The sequence below is a fragment of the Podarcis liolepis genome (genome assembly GCF_965112155.1).
Source record: "Podarcis liolepis genome assembly, chromosome: 9".
NCBI classification, from domain to species: Eukaryota; Metazoa; Chordata; class Lepidosauria; order Squamata; family Lacertidae; genus Podarcis; species Podarcis liolepis.
In genome coordinates, this window is record NC_139564.1 from 32,824,704 (window position 1) to 32,830,510 (window position 5,807).

At 39.7% G+C, this 5,807-nt stretch overlaps 1 long non-coding RNA gene across 1 annotated transcript; it reads right to left on the minus strand.

The window, feature by feature from the left end:
* Positions 1–281: 281 nt before the first annotated feature.
* On the minus strand, positions 282–4,723 carry LOC310714780. Its single transcript, XR_014530068.1, has 2 exons — positions 4,311–4,723; positions 282–2,981 (listed from the first exon to the last, which is right to left on the minus strand). It is a non-coding gene; the product is annotated as an uncharacterized lncRNA (long non-coding RNA).
* Between the last annotated feature and the right edge of the window lie 1,084 nt (positions 4,724–5,807).

Here is a 5,807-nt window from a genome sequence, read left to right on the forward strand (position 1 = left end):
GATCTAATGAAATGAAAGAATGTAAAGGACTTAAGTCCATGGATTTCAATGGGTCTAGTCTGAGTACAATTTAACTGGATATCATTTGGAGAGATAAAAGCCACTGGGCTGAATAACATGCCAAGCCAAATTGTGGCTTATCTCACAGCAGTTGCAGCAAGCCCAGAGCTAACTGGCTGCGGCCTCCTCTCCACGAAAGCATTATACTCATGCATTAACATTACAAAGTCATGGTTTGGTTCACTGGATTTATAGTTAGTTTGTGTGAAAATGCCACTTCATTGGATGTGACATACTTTTTAATGATTTGCTGAACACATTATAATACAGTAATGATTCCCTCAACATTTGTTTCTCATGTGTTTGCGTATGTGAACTACTTTACTGAGCCTGTTGGCTTTCCCTGCCTCTCAGATGAAGCCTATGCACAGAGAGCCCCTGATATATTACAATTGCTGCTGAGATACAATGCATAAATTATTATAGTAAGAGCATTATTGCTTGTCTTTGGAAGCTGCAAAACAGCTTCAATACAGAGTGGATCACTTATTGTCATGCACTATATAAATAGCTCAAGCTGAGAGCATAAAAATAGTTCTCCTCTGCTACCACTGAGAGAAGCCAATAAGGAAAATGAGCACCAACAATTATAGTAATACATCTAATCCATTAATGCCATGGAAGCTACTTGTAATCAGCTAAAGGGGTTTAGGCAATTCCTTACATTTCAGATGCAATAATTATAAATACAATATTAGAAAGGACAAGAGGAATGTAAGACACTGGGAACAGTTGAGGAAATTCTTTACACTAAGGTTGCAATCTCATACAGCAGTATTATTATTATTCTACACAACTACTCCTGATTGTGAAAGGTTACAGAGAAGCTGAGCTGTATGCCATTACCACGTGTATTACACTTTTCTTCAAAACCCCCCCAAAACATCCCCAACTGTTTATGTTGATATAAAATAGAACTGAGGGCAAAATGGTGCTCTGTGGCACCCCATAACTAAAAATCCAGGGACTAAAGAGAATGATATCAGTGCTACTTTCTGGAAAAGTCCCTGGAGGCAGGAGGAACCAGTGTAAAACAGTGTCCCTGCCACCCACCCTGAATCCAGAAGGATATCATGGTGGATGGCATCAAAAGCTTTGGGGTGTTTGCGTAGAAGAAGTAAGGTTGTATGCCCTTGCCCAATGTACCTTAGCCCTTCCATGCACCTTAGCCCTTCACCTCAGGTAGCACTGGATTTGGCAGCAGTCAAAGTTTAGGAGCAGCTATATGAGGGATTAAATAGCTGATCAACAATACATTGAGATGAGAGGTGAAGAATGGGTGGCTGAAAAACTGCAGCCTGACAAGATCCGGGGCTAAGATGCATGGGAAAATGCTGAATAACTATGTAGAATAAGTACGCAGGGTAACTATGCAGGGATTGCAGTTGGTGGCAGCTGCCACAATTGTCAGAATAGGAAAATGCAAAGTTGCTTGCAGAATCAGATAGGTTGGAGGAAAGAGAGGTCGCAACCCACCCACTCTGAAATTCAGAAATGGTGGTGGTTTTAGACACCATTTTTAATATATTTCCTGATGTGACAAATTTTCTAAGTGTGGGCCTGCCAGCAATACCCCAGAATTCTGAATCTCTGAAAATGCACCTACTTATATGTGAATGTTTTATAGAGAATACTGACTTAAGGTTTCTAAAGGAAAGAAATGGGGGGTAGGGGAGAAGGGGAAATCCCCTAATGTGAGCATAAAGAGGCATAAAGGAAGAGAAAGGAGAATGGCGTGTTTTCCTTCATCTTTAGTTGCCAGCACACCAGGTCTCATTACTCCAGTTTCACTGCTATGGTAACAACTGAAAAACACAGCGAGCAAAGAATTGATCTTCTCCACAAAATCTCATCAGTTGAATAGAGAATGAGCTTCAGGCAGCTAATCTCCCCATCTTTGCTCTGGAGACAGGGAAAATCTTTGAGAAGGGGTGGCTGGTTTCTCATTGGTGGCAGCATAAATTTCAGCATGTTGATGAGAGGCTCTTTTCGTGAATTCTCGTGTCTGCAGTGGTGGATAGCATACATTGGGTTGTGATGTACAGGTCTTTCTCAGATACGTGCCATGAAAAACTATCAGCTCCAGCCCCAGATAACATAAAAAAGAACTAGTGTTAGATTGGGTCCAGAATTTGATTGGGAGAATAGGGCCTGTTCTAGTGTAAGTCCCTCAGACATAAGTGGGTGTTTCATACAAGCTACTGAGGCCTGCATACAGAGGCCTGATGCAACAAACACTTGATCACATTGGAACTGTTTTATCCCATGTATAATTCCACTAAAAAAACCCTTTCACCGCCATACCTAACTGTGAAGCTGCCTTGGACTCGCCATCAACTCACTTCTTACTCCCTTTCCACCTATGCAGCCTTCAATAATGTTAGGTTTTACTTTACCTAGAAAATAGCTTCTGTCTTACTTTATCAATAAAATCTTCTTTTTCTGGCCTCATCTCTGTTATACCCTCCAGGGTACCTTCTGTCTGCTGTGCTCCTGGTCATTTTGGTAGTTACTGGGCCAGTTTTACCAGACTAACAGCAGGTAGTATCACAGAAGGAGAAGGATCATTAGTATCAGTACTGGCCCATAGCAACATATTTTTAAAAATGGCTTATTCCCTGAGCATGGGAAGGTAGATTTCAGACAATGTGTCCCAAGCAAGCGTGGCAGCAGTGATAGGGTCAGTCTTGTCGTAATTAGCTGTAACATGTTCAAGCTTGATGATGTGTAATGACAGATTTGTCAGTCTGTGGTCACAATTCATGCCCCTACTCTGAACATGATGGAAGCATACTCTGGTGACACTCCTTAGTAAGTGCTGATTCTTTCATACCTTTCTAGACAGAAGTCCAGAAATTATTCGTAGAAACTATGTTTATTTGAGATGAGAAATTGAGGTGGTATCAAGTTGTTTCTTATTCCTGGAAAAAAAGATAAGTGATTAACTATTTCCTGCATTCATTTCATACGTTGGTTTTAGTACACATATAAGTGGAGCTTGTAGCATAGTTTTGCAGTGTATCCATCTTCTGACAGGACTACTACTGTTTATGTTTCAGCCAGCTATACGCTATAATTAAGAGGGCATTCTGGTCTCCACACCCATTTTCTTTTTTTTTTCATTTTCAACAGAAGTTCAACATTCTGTGGGTGCTGAGCATGGTCACTAGACTGTTGTATTTGTGCCACATTGGTTTTTTTTTTTAAAAAAAGAAATGTTATATTTCTACAAAACTTAGGGTTCCCCGGAATCTGGTGGTACTTTCCTTTTGCATGTGAATGGTTCTGTTTTGGCTACATAAGAATCCACAGTAGTCTCTGAACATCCTTAATAGAGGGAATGACACTGATATGGCGAATCCCACCTCAAATGAATACATAGTGATTCAATGAATGCCAGATTTGTTGAGTAAGATCTGGATATCATTTTGATGTTTTGGCCCATATGACTGAAGCTACTGTTGTTCCATTGATGAAAGCTTAACTGTTTGCACATGATATATGAGCAGCACTCTTCTTTGGCATGGATTAGAAGACAAATGTCTTTGTTGCTGTATGTAGTTTATAGAAATTCCTCTTATATATGCAGAAGTGAAATATAAATAGGTCTAAATGAGAACAAAATATTCTGGGGGTGGAAAACATTTTAACAGCTTATCCAGCATGCAAAATGTATAGAATAATATGTGAATGCGACATGTTTTCCCCCAGTTCCTTTTATGTTGAAGAATCTAGTAACAGATCTGTAATAATCAATTTTAATTTCTATGGCTTATTTTCATAATGTATTCAACAGATTCTGCTGAATACAAAACATTTTTTTTTTTACTGTGTAAGCTACTTTTTATTTGGTGTTTTGATAGTATACCTTCATGTCCTTCTGGAATATTATTAGACCCTCCTAGCTGACCTACAGCAAGCACAGATTCTGCTGGTGGCAACGGGAGGGAGAGTTCTCTGTAGTGGCCCACATGTTGTGGAGTGACATTTCCTAGAGCATATTGCAGATATTAATATTGTGCAGTTTGAATTGACTGGATGCATGAAAACTGTTCCTTTTGGAATGGAAACATTGTCAAGGACTATAAGTTTAAATCAGACCTTTAGTTGTAGAACTTTCTCCAAAAACATAACAAAAGCATCAAAGATGCATCCAAAATATCCACGCAATGTCTTGTGCTGCCCAGCACAGGCTCTGCATCTTCTTAGAAATAATGTTAAACAGGATTGAAATCATAACTCTGTCTCACCCCATTCAAGCGTCCATTAGCCTGGAGCTGTTTTCCTGAAGTGTTTCATCTACACCCTCCTCCCATGGATCTTGGGAACAAAGAACTCAAAGGCTGTTGTGGAGGTGGGGGATGATGAACAAAATCAGTCCTCCTAGCAAACTGGGAATAGCCCTTCACTCACCCAAGTTTAGGATATTCCACCATTCTTCAGCAGTTTCTTTTTCTTTGAGAAAAATAAGTGGCTCACGTAAATGGAAATAAGCTTTAATAATAACTGAGAGAAAACATAACACAATGTCTGAGAGAAACTAAAACAACATCATGAGGCAAGTCTGAGGCAAGAAACATGAAGAGGCAGTTGGTCCCTCTTAACTGCCATTCTTAGCTGAACCTAATGAGACACACACTGAAGGGAGGGGCTGATTCCGGAGCAGAAGACACAAGCCCTGCCCACCAGATACCAAGCACCCTACTATTCAAATTAGGCCTCCGTGTTTTTCTTACAAAGGCAATTCAATTTCAAAATGGAGAAATTGCAATTCAATACCTTCATCACATCGTTCAAAGGTTATATTCAGTTTAGAGTAGAGAACAATCAACAGTTAATTATCAACCTGCAAAAATCTCAGAGAGAGCTCTTCTTGCTTTCCTAAAGCTTTTATGGGATCTCTGCGTTAAACACTGAAACAATACACAGGCATTTCTGTTTCAGTGTGAATTAAACTAATTATACTTAACAGAGCAGGAGAGGGGAATCTTTTTTGGCACTATGGCTAACCTTCTGAAAGCCACATGCTAGTTGTGGACAGAGCCAGAGGCAAAGGAGGAAGTTGGTGGGTGCAGAGGCAGTGGCATTTTCTGTTGTGCCTGAAGTGGGAAAATGTATTGGGCTGGCTCTGAGCTAGCATTTTAAAGTTTTCCTAATAAGTTCCTGTGCACATGCATTTTCTCCTAATATACACATTTTTTTTTGCAAATAAGTTTGTCCTAATATAATGCATGTTTGTATGTCATTTTCACTAATGCATGCATTTGTATGTACATTTAACCCTAGTAAACACATCTTTTTACACATTACCAGGCTGAAGAATGGCACCACAATATTCTGAGAAGTGTGAATTCCTAAGAATGTTTTGGGTTGTGTATTGTTTCAGAAAATGCAGATTAGGTAGACATACCTTTCAATGTGATCCGATTCCAATTTCTCCCCTTACATTTGGATCACTTGCATTATAAATAGAAAGCATGCAAATCGTGTGGTACATTAGCAGGTTAATATTACCTGTGCTCCTTACATCCCTTCTCCACACAGTAAGCACACTTTGTAAACAATGTTTTACCTCATAGTGTTTTGTTGGTGTTTTCCTCTTCTTTGATCTCAGTGCAGGCAGAATCTTCAAATGCAGGCTTAAGCTCCTGGCAAGGTTCCCTGAAGCGATTCTTTAAATTGACTCTTTCATACAGCTGCTGGCCATGTTGCTGTATCTGACAAGGATGACCACATGCCTCCAACTA